Raw genomic sequence first — 11,187 nt, forward strand, 5'->3', positions numbered from 1 at the left:
GCACAGAAAATGCAAACTCAATAGAGTGAGTGTGATTCATGCCCAGAGAAAAATGATTCACCCTCTTATTTTTGGAGTAGGACAATGATGATGTCCAAGGAATTAATGTTTTCTCTTTCAGAATGAAATAAACTATTTTTTGAGTGATTACATGTGACATTCTCCTGCCATTTTGTCCCGAATCCTCTTTTCTAAAGCAGTAAATGCTAAAAACAGCCTTTGGAGAATAGTTTCCAGAAAGAATCGATGGTTTGAGCAAACGTGTCTCTGTGACAGAACTCACTAAAATACTTACATTTAAGTGACCCTACACTTCTTGAATAAATCTATATAGTAAAAGCCCATTTGACACTGAAGTAAGGTTTTTTTTACAAACTGTAAAAAAACATAAGGACAGGTACAAGATAAGAGATCACTCTGTCTTTGACAGTCAGTGTTTGAAGTGTGTTTCTATGCAGCATAGGGCTGCATGATTATTTCCCTTGATATTGTAATTGTGATTCATTTCAATTAATAGAATTTACATTAAAATACTTATTTGGGGTGGATCAACTGCATACTGTATTCTGTATTCTTTATGTTGGCTACACACCCAAAACAAGCTGAGAACTGTGTTCCTGAATGACTTTATTGATGTTTTATACATCAGTAAATCAAGACTAGTTACCTAAACGGTCAACTTTACATTGGCCCTCTCACAAGCATAAAAAACAAAGATTTTATTCAAATTTTGAATAAATCACACACAGAAGCGAGCAATGGACACATCTTTGATTGGTTAAAATGATCAACCACTGCAAAAACATGCGTTAAATAGAAAATTAAATAGAAAATCTTGACGCAACATAAGTATACATACATGGACTGCTATAATTTACACTTGACACGATTAGTTAATTGTGGTAGCTGTAATTGTAATCTCAATTATTTATTAGATTAATTGTGCAGCCCTAATGCAGCATGTTCTTCATTTTTAAGCACTATCATTAGATATTAATAGATCCATGCACTTTTTCATAGATCATCACTCTCACATTTTAACATCCTTATGGTGATTTTTTTCTTAGCAATTTAACTATGGGCATTCAAACTCAATCTGTCAAATACAATCTGTAATCACAGTGACTCACACGCCAGGTAGCACCCTGTCTCCTTAATATAGCCATGTGATGAAGAATTAAGTTGGGGCATTTTTTTCCCCATAACAGGGTTCCTCCACCTTTTTGACCAGTGAATTTCCATGACTTTTCCAGTTGTTTGTGATTTCTGGAAATCGATTATCAAAAGTAATTTGGATTCAGACTGATTCACTAATTAATCGTTCAGACCTATTTGTGAACCATTTCAACCAAAGAACTGAAAAGAACCAACTCAAAAGAAGTATTTGCTCACAAATCAGACATAACAATGGCTTGCGATCAAGTTCTACTCTACACAAGCTCTAACCAAGAAAAATGTTTATGTGATGACATACACTCATTGATCACTTTATTAGGAATACTATGGTCCTAATAAAGTGCCAGACATGGTCTTCTGCTGTTGTAGCCCATCCCCCTCAATGTTCAAGGTGTTGTGCATTCTGAGATGCTATTCTGCTCACTACAATATTGTACAAAGTGGTTATCTGAGTAAGTGTTCAGGTGTTCCTAATAAAGTGCTCAGTGAGTAAATTTAAGAGCAAAGCATAACTCGAAATTTCCAATACTTTTAAAGATTTAAAATTCCCAGATATTTCCAGGTTTTCCATGACCTTGGGAACCTTGCGATAAACATGTGGTGATTAAACAATAACCATGGTCATGACACAGGTGAACTGGCACCTAACTAAGGATCCAAAAAGATGCAGTTCTTCATACAATATGTTACAGATGCACTTTGACACACTCACCTCTGCAAAGCATGAAGAGTATAAGATGCATCATCTTCACCTCGTCTGAAGTTGGTCGGGGATGAAGAAGGGAACAGAATGGGAAGTGGTTCCCGATGACAACAGCTCCTAGTGACAAATCTTCCTTTATGGTCTACGAGATAATATGCAAAGATTTCATCTCTTCAAAGCAAAAATCACAGTATTGGTTCACTTTTAGGTGTTTCCCTCTCAGAACATCACCAAACTGGTCTCTCCTGGCACCAACAGTGTGTTGCAATAACTAAATGTTATCATCATGACAGCCATGTTTCATGGGTTTTAAATGTCTTTTGAAGTATCTGAAAAGGATGATGCTCGAACTGAACGAAAAGCACGCCAAACCCCTTTAAAAAACGTAAAATAACAGTTGGTCATAAAAGAATATTAGTTGCGTCTTATATAGGCTATAGCAGTACCTTGAAATGTTGATTGATAGTGGAATAACAAAGTGCGAAGCCACAAGTGTCTGTATTAGAATTTGTCTGGTAGGTGTTGATGTGTGATCCGTCTGAAAAAAATCATTTTTTTCCGTGTGAGCCGTGTGAGGGATCTTAGGGGCCGTTCACATCGAACGCGTTTTTTCGTCCGTTCGCGCTATTTTTCAGTTGTTTTCCAGTGTAAACAGACTTTCTCCGTTTGACCGTTGTGCTGCGTCTCGTGCAGGAGCGTCACCTTTTTAAGACGCCGGTTCAGGTTATAAAAGTCAACTTTTAAAAACGCGTCTCGAGACACCAGTGTCCCGTTAATCTATAGGATATAAACGGCTCCTTACAGAAAAGTTGTAAATCGCTCTTCGATAATGAACAAACACAGAGTCCAAATCGAACGCTTCATGATTTAAAATCCACTGTTATTCCAGGAGGCGCGTTAACGTGCTCTCGTGTCAAAAGTGACTTTTGTAAAGAGAACATCGAGGATTATGAAACAATTAGGACCATTAGCCTAACAGAAATTAGTCCTCGCTCAAAAAAGATGACGAAAAAAGCTACATATAGCTAGCTACCTCTGGCTTCCACATGTATTCAGCACTTTAAGAAATGATACTGTATTCCAGTGAGTCCAACCTGTTTATCTCCAGTCACAGTTTTGATGCTTAAGAACAAGTCATAAACTTCACCGGTATGCGGAAAAGTCATTTGGCGCATAAAAATAATTTGTTCTGTGTAAATGGTCCTTACTCTTATCCATGAATTCCACAGTGAACATTCCACATGCTTTCGTCTGCTCTTTGGGTTCCGCAGCGACAGACACAGTGAGTCATGATACACTCACTCTCTCTCTCTCTCTCTCTCTCTCTCTATTTCTGTGAGGTGCTGCTGAACTGGGAGGCGGTACTGGATTGCTATGAACGCTAATTTACTTCAGTGGTCAATCTACTCTGAAACTCTCAGATATTAGTATCACTAGCACGCCTGCAAATGTGTACTTATATAGACATGCCTTTCCAAACAAGTGCATGTGCATGCAAAATAACCATATAGGCTAATCTCGTGCAACCTATTCAGTGCCGGCGCCAGGATGATTTACTTAGCGGCGCATTTGAAATTTCTAAGGGGGGTACACATTCACTTTACCATAAGATACTGTAACGTGACTAAAATGACTGGTGCTGTTTAGGGGTGTCCTCATTATACGGGTTTACCATTAACCGCGAGTAAAAATGGCACGGTTAATTTAATACAAGACATGTTTTATTTACACGTGGCAAAAATACTATATATGTAATATATAAATTAATAATATAAAGGAGTTTTTGGTTGTAAGCCTAAAAGTGAAGATCTCTTGCGCTTGTGCAAGGCTGGTTATTGGCTGTTGTTATGGTTACTGACGGAGGACTGAACAAACTGCGCCTTAAACAAACGAACTCCAAAATATAAGAAGGAATTCGATCTACCAGTCTCATAACCATAAAAAGGGACTTAAATAATCTGGTTGGTAGCATCTGAATAACTGATTGAAGACGAACGGATGTAATACAGACAGTCACAGGAGTCTCGTAAAGGGACACATACTACAAATGGTACAGGATGTTCCACAAGTCCTCCAACAACAAACTAGTGAGTTTATTATTTTTGGCTCTGGTGCTTTTAAAGGGATGAATTGAAAGATGCCATTTTTCTAATATTTAAGCATGTTGACAGCGATGTGCATTTACGTGTAGTTACTTTCAGTACGTTAAAATGTGAGAAGTCTAATCCTCATTATTTAAAACAGTGCTTGTGTTCAAATGAAACACATTGAACATTCAATTTGTGTTCCTGTTATTATGCTTAGTCCACATGTTTATTTGTGAGATGTTGTGGACAAATTAAAGAACAATATTGTTATGGGGTGTGTTGCTGATTCTTTGGTGGGTTGTCTGACAGATCGAATTTCTTTAATAAACTGTTGCAGAAGAAAAACCTGTGTGATGTTGTAAAGTAGGCCTACATGTTGCGCACCTCTATTCACCTAAAATGAACTTTTGAAGCGACTCCAAGTTCTCCAGTTATACTGAAGCACAATATTCTGCGCCCTGGATGCAGATAAGCGGTGTTGCCCTATGTTGGAGCACCTCTTGTTATTATAAAGTTCCCCTGGGGTAAAAGCCAATTTTATTTTATTTTCTCCCAAAACACTAAATGCATCAAAAACTACCACTGGATTTCCTTAACTGATGATTATGCTCCTATACACAGATGAGCTCTTCCTCATATCTGGTAGTCTTGATAATTAACGATGCGTTTAAATCTTTCCGAACTCCAAGCAAACACTTGTTGATATAAAATAATATCAAATCAATCACGCAGTGCATCTACATGTAGGCTGCAGACTGATCAATTAATAAAATAATGGAGGGCCCCATTCCAGCTAACAGATCAACTCACCATATGTGAAGAGCAACTTCATCCTCTACTTCTTCATTGAGTGTAGATATACAGTATGTCTTTCAGACTTTCACTTCTGATCTTTCAATAATGTGGGTTTTATTGATATTTGGCTACATTTCACTTTTCTTCATCTGTCGCGTTAAACACAACCAGGCTTGACTGAAGTGATACTGAAAGCTTGGCTTGAAAGTTCATCTCAGATAATTATTGTTTATTAATGTGAAAGGAGGCAAACATAATTTCACCTTATTCAGCCACATTTTAAGCGGAACTGACGATGAGTCATTTGAAACTAAACTTTTTTTTTTTTAATTATTATTATTGATCAGTTTACTAAGCAGTGCCTTGTCTTGAGCTGTCAGCCTCCTCTGGAATTTATGCAGCACATTTCAAACGCCCCTGGGCTATCATGTATGAAAGAAAATAAATGAAATACACATTTTCGCATTAGCCTATACTGTAGGCCTATGTATTATTCACATTTGAAGTTAAATCGATCAAAACAGCTGTTAATTTTATATCATTTTAAAATGATAAAATGTACTTGCTACCTGTGACCGACCGCCAATATAATACAAAAACACATCTACTTTGATTTATTGGGAGTGGAGTGGAAAATACTGCCAGTTAAATATGTCTACGACTTAAGCAACTAAGCCTTTGCCCTAAAATATAAGGTTTTACTTCTTACCTTGGCATTAAAAAAAACATGTTGACACTGCTGCCAAGGGGTTTCAGAAAGTAGGCTATATTTGGCATCTCTCTCGCTCTCTCTTTTTTTTTTCTTTTTTTATTTACCACTGTAATCAATCGCTCTCTATTTTATCCCTCTTTTGGAAAGTCGTGGAAATGTAATAGTAGATTGTTTCAGATTGTTTATTTTGCTGTTGGAGCAAATGGGAACTCAAAAATAGCCTAATATTTACTGTGGCCTCCCATTCAGTACTATGAAAAGGGTTCATTAGGGTTCTATTATAATAACAATGATAATGCAGGTTGTAATATTTACCTTTATAATATACCTTTACATCACGAACTGCATGGACGAAGAGTCGACAGTGCCCTCTAGTGGTGAAACACATTTCCCAGGGATCTTTCCCTTGTGGTTCACATGTAAATAAAGAGCGCTGAGAACGGCTTTGTCTTCACGACATTTAGCTCAACAACAGTAAACAAAGATGTGGCATGTTTAACGTGGATATACTGCACTCAGCCTTCACATATTCCTCTGACTTGTTAGCTCATATAATTGCCTGGATTACTGACTAAATTTAGATAATTCCTCCACCAATTATAAAGGGTAATTTTAGTAAGCACTGTCTCAATAGTCACATGAATGCGTTTGTATTGTATACAATAGCCTACTTTTGTGTGCTCTTGGTTAATGCAGTCGCATATGTTCATCAGTTTGGTTCAGCTTTGGTTCGTTACACACAAGAGCAGGTTTGAGTTTATCCACTGGTAATTGATTGGGTCGTCGTGAAAAATGCTCAACGTGTGGATGGCGGGTGGAGTTTAAAAACCAGAGGGCTTTGCCACAAAGGAACGTAATTGAAAAGGTGGAGCAAGTTATTACATTTAGAAGAAAGAATTCACAGATATTGATTTTTTTTTATTTAATTTTTCATTTGGGATAACATGCAATGATGAATCGTTCACAATAAGACTAAGAACTAGTATTATGTAAGTATATAGAGTCAGTTTTGATTTATGTTGACCCATTTAGATTTAGATTTAACATTTAAATAATGATTTAACCTTAAAGGTGTTAAAAGTGATAAATGTATATGAGTGTTTCAAAGTATTTATAAAATGGATAGATCTAGTTCTGGATGTTGACTGGTCAATAGACGTTCTTTATTCTTGATAAAGCACAGCTGTGACCTCTTCATCCAGCTTCTAATTGTATAACTGTGCATCACAGCAAACAGTTTGATGTTCTAAGAATGTTTTCCTTACTATTACATTAGGTTGTAAAAACGTTATTTTAAAGTTCCGGGAAATATAAAAAAAACATACATTTTATAATGTATTAAGAACGTTTTTTCTTGGTTATAGGAACGTTCTGTAAAACATTTATTACAGAAAACTTTGAAAGAACATTCTGTTAACGTTACTGCAAGAAAGTTTGTTCATAACTTTTAGAGAACGTTTAGAAAATGTTATCCAAAGTTCTGAGAACCTTCCCTGTTAGCTGGTTGGTTCTGCGTACTGTTTACTGTCAGGGACTAATTTTCTAGCGGAAGATGATATTTATTGATTTTACTTAAAAAAATAAAAAAAAAAGCATTTTAATAAACATTTGTGTCCTTAATATTTTTATTATGTGGGAACCATTTTATAAAACCAATAATGCACTCGAGGCTGTACCATATTGTGAATTAGTAACAGCTGAAGGGCTATTTACAATATACAAGGAATTTGTCTTGGTGACAGGAGCTTCCAGTGTACAACAATACAAAAACAGCAGCAAGACATAGATAATAATAAAAAATAAAAAATAGTTATACACATACGTACATACACACACAGACACACGCATACATACATACACACATACACATACGTAGTGCATTATAATACACATCTGTTATCTGTTATGTACAGTGCAAATACAAATCTGTTATGTACAGTGCAAATGTATTTTTTTTTTTTTTTTTTCAGAGGAATGAAATGGCAGAAGAGGTTGGATGTGTTGGATAAATATAAAAAAAGACTAAACTGTGTATTGCACATAGTTATTGCTCAATGGGGCAATTTAACTGTTCATGAGATGGATAGCCTGAGAGAAAAAACTGTTCTTGTGCCTGACGGTTCTGGTGCTCAGAGCTCTGAAGCGTCAGCCAGAAGGCAACAGTTCAAAAACGTAGTGTGGGGTCCAGAGTGATTTTTCCAGACTTTTTCATCACTCTGGAAGTGTATAGTTCTTGAAGGGGGGAGGGGGGGCAACCAATAATCCTCTCAGCAGTCCAAATAGTCCTTTGTAGTCCATTTCGTAGCTGAACCAAACCAGACAGTTACTGAAGTGCAGAGGACAGACTCAATGACTGCTGAGTAGAACTGTATCAGCAGCGCCTGTGGCAGGTTGAACTTCCTCAGCTGGCGAAGGAAGTACAACCTCTGCTGGGCCTTTTTCACAATGGAGTCAATGTGTGTCTCCCACTTCAGGTCCTGTGAGATGGTAGTGCCCAGGAACCTGAATGACTCCACTGCTGCCACAGTGCTGTTTAGAATGGTGAGGGGGTCAGTGTTGGGGTGTTCCTCCTAAAGTCCACAATCATCTCCAGCATTTTGAGCATCTTCAGCTCAAGGTTGTTTTGACTGCACCAGACAGCCAGCTGTTCAACCTCCCTTCTGTATGCAGACTCATCGTCATCTCGGATGAGGCCGATGACAGTGGTGTCGTCTGCAGACTTCAGGAGCTTGACAGAGGGGTCCTTGGAGATGCAGTCATTGGTGTAGAGGGAGAAGAGTAGTGGGGAGAGCACACATCCCTGGGGGGCACTAGTGCTGATTGTACAGGTGCTGGAAGTGAGTTTCCCCTGTCTCACAAGCTGCTGCCTGTCCGTCAGAAAGCTGGTAATCCACTGACAGATAAACATGGGAACAGAGAGTTGGTGTAATTTATTCTGGAGTATAGCTGGGATGATGGTGTTGAAAGCCAAACTGAAGTCCACAAAAAGGATCCTTGCATATGTCCCTGGTCTGTCCAGATGTTGCAGGATATGATGCAATCCCATGATGACTGCATCATCCACAGACCTGTTTGCTTGATAAGCAAATTGAAGGGGATCTAGAAAGGGTCCAGTGATCAGGTGGGCCAACACCAGTCTCTCAAATGATTTCATGACCACAGACATCAGGGCGAAATGTCTGTAGTCATTAAGTCCTGTGATTTTTGGTTTCTTTGGGATGGGGATGATAGTGGAACGTTTGAAGCAGCATGGGACTTCACATTGCTCCAGTGATCTATTGAAGATCTGTGTGAAGATGGGGGCCAGCTGGTTCACACAGGATCGAAGACACGCTGGTGAGATGCCATCTGGGCCTGAAGCTTTCTTCGTCTTTTGTTTCCGAAAGACACGGCTCACATCATCTTCACAGATCTTAAGTGCAGGTTGAGTAGCAGGAGGGGGAGGAGGGGGGTTGCAGGAGGTGTTGGTGTTTGTGTGAAGTGAAGGTCAGAGTGGGTATGGGGTGTGAGATTGGGCCTTTCAAATCTGCAGTAGAACACATTCAGGTCGTCAGCCAGTTGTTGGTCCACCACAGGGTTGGGGGTAGGAGTCCTGTAATTTGTGAGTTGTTTCATGCCACTCCACACTGATGCAGGGTCGTTAGCTGAAAACTTGTTTTTCAGCTTCTCACAGTATCTTCTTTTAGCCACTCTTGATTTCCTTGTTCAGTGTGTTCCTGGCCTGATTGTACAAGACTTTATCCCCACCTCTGTAAGCATCCTCTTTGGCCTGACGAAGCTGCCTGAGCTCTGCTGTAAACCACGGTTTGTCGTTGTTGAACTTTAAATAAGTCCTAGTAGGAATGCACATATCCTCACAGAAAGTGATATATGATGTAACATTATCTGTGAGCTCGTCCAGGTCCGTGCAGTCGAAGCAGGCTTGTGGTTCCTGCTATGCTTCATTGGTCCATCTCTTTACAGTCCTTACTACTGGCTTGGTTGATTTTAATTTCTGCCTGTAGGTTGGAAGAAGATGAACCAGACAGTGATCAGAGAGTCCCAAAGCTGCTCTAGGGGACAGAGCGATATGCATCCTTTATTGTTGTGTAGCAATGATCCAGTATATTTCTGTCTCTGGTGGGGCATGTAATGTGCTGTTTGTATTTGGGCAGTTCACGTGTGAGATTTGCTTTGTTAAAATCCCCAAGAATAATAATAACTGAGTCCAGGCATTGTTGTTCTGTGTCAGTGATTTGATCAGCCAGCTGTTGCAGCGCCGCATTCAAACACGCGTTTGGCCTGATATACACACTCACCAGAATAAACGAGGAAAACTCCCACGGTTAGTAGAAAGGCTTACAGTTAATAAAGAGCGCTTCCAAATTAGGACAGCACATCCTCTTTAATGTTGTTACATCTGTACACCATACTTTCATTGATGTAAAAGCATGTTCCACCGCCTCTCATTTTCCCCGTTAACTCCGCGATGCGATCCGCTCTGAACAGCTGGAAGCCCGGCAGATGTAACGCGCTGTCCGGAATGGCTTCACTCAGCCAGGTTTGTGTGAAGCACAAGGCAGCAGAGGTTGAAAAGTCCTTGTTTGTACGGGTGAGGAGATGTAGTTCATCCGTTTTGTTAGGAAGAGAGCAGAGATTCGCAAGATGAATGCTCGGCAGCATTGTTCGAAAGCCCCGCCGACAGAGTTTGACCAGCGCACCGGCTCGTCTTTCTCGCCTGCGTCTCCTGAACAACAAAGCCGCGCCTCCAACTAAAATGTCTAGCAGAACGTCTGAATATTCAAAAACCAGGAAAAGACTGTCTGGTATAAGCTGTTGAATGTTCAGCAGTTCGTCTCTGGTAAAACTGACTGGGAAAAGATTACTAAACACAGGACAAACAAACAAAAACAACAAAACAATAGGAGCGCTCCACACTGAGGCTGCCATCTGCGGCGCCATCATGATGAGATCAATATTGCATAAGTATAATACATACAAATGTGTAAATTATACAAATGTATAAAATTGGCAAATGTATCAGACAATCATGATCATGTAATTGAAAACCCCATTTTGACCACTTCTGAATATTGGCAGGGACATGTCCACCTCAATGTCTATAGTGGATACAACCCAATAAAGTCAATAAAATCCAAATTAGTTCTCATAGTCTCATTCTGTTTTTGTAGTAACTGATATGGAATGGTGCATCAAACAGTTTTCTTCCTACGGGTTGGCTTTTTAATGTGGCTCACTGTGTGGTTCTGCTAAACATGGCTTTAACCTTGTACTCACTTATGCCATGCTGAATAGATATATTGACAGCATGAGAAGCTGATGACTCCCCTTCCGCTTAAGTCAGCAATTACTGTCAGTTCACTGAGGAGGGATGTTCGTTGATTTGGGAAGAAAGAGGCATTTTAGAAGACCAACATGCTCAAGCATACAATTAGCAAACACAACAATTGCCTAGCAGCCAAATTCTGTAAAGGGTATTGAGAGTTTTCCAACCACACTCACAGAGAAGCATTTGAAGTTAGCTGAAGTGAGTTACCTATGATAAACAAAAGCACATACTCAGTGAGTGAAGATAGTACACCAACTACTAACACTAACAGAGCATTTAGATTGAGTACTATTGCAAGGAAATTACGTGAATGTTGACCCCATTTACATCCAGAAATTCTCTCTGCCTATCTCCATTTGCACTCAGTGCCATATCTTTGCAGTCA

General features: G+C 39.2%; 1 protein-coding gene across 1 annotated transcript in view; it reads right to left on the minus strand.

Annotated features, from left to right (window-relative positions):
- Window positions 1-3,130, minus strand: part of LOC127428867 (transmembrane protein 132C-like) — a 272,344-nt gene extending 269,214 nt beyond the window's left edge. Inside the window, exons 1-2 of the mRNA XM_051677515.1 lie at window positions 3,088-3,130; window positions 1,889-2,021 (exon numbers count right to left, since the gene is read on the minus strand). The gene's annotated coding sequence lies outside the window, so the exon portion shown is untranslated. The remainder of the gene's footprint in view (window positions 1-1,888; window positions 2,022-3,087) is intronic.
- Window positions 3,131-11,187: the final 8,057 nt, after the last annotated feature.

Source organism: Myxocyprinus asiaticus, chromosome 38 (assembly GCF_019703515.2).
Source record: "Myxocyprinus asiaticus isolate MX2 ecotype Aquarium Trade chromosome 38, UBuf_Myxa_2, whole genome shotgun sequence".
In the NCBI taxonomy this organism is placed as follows: Eukaryota; Metazoa; Chordata; class Actinopteri; order Cypriniformes; family Catostomidae; genus Myxocyprinus; species Myxocyprinus asiaticus.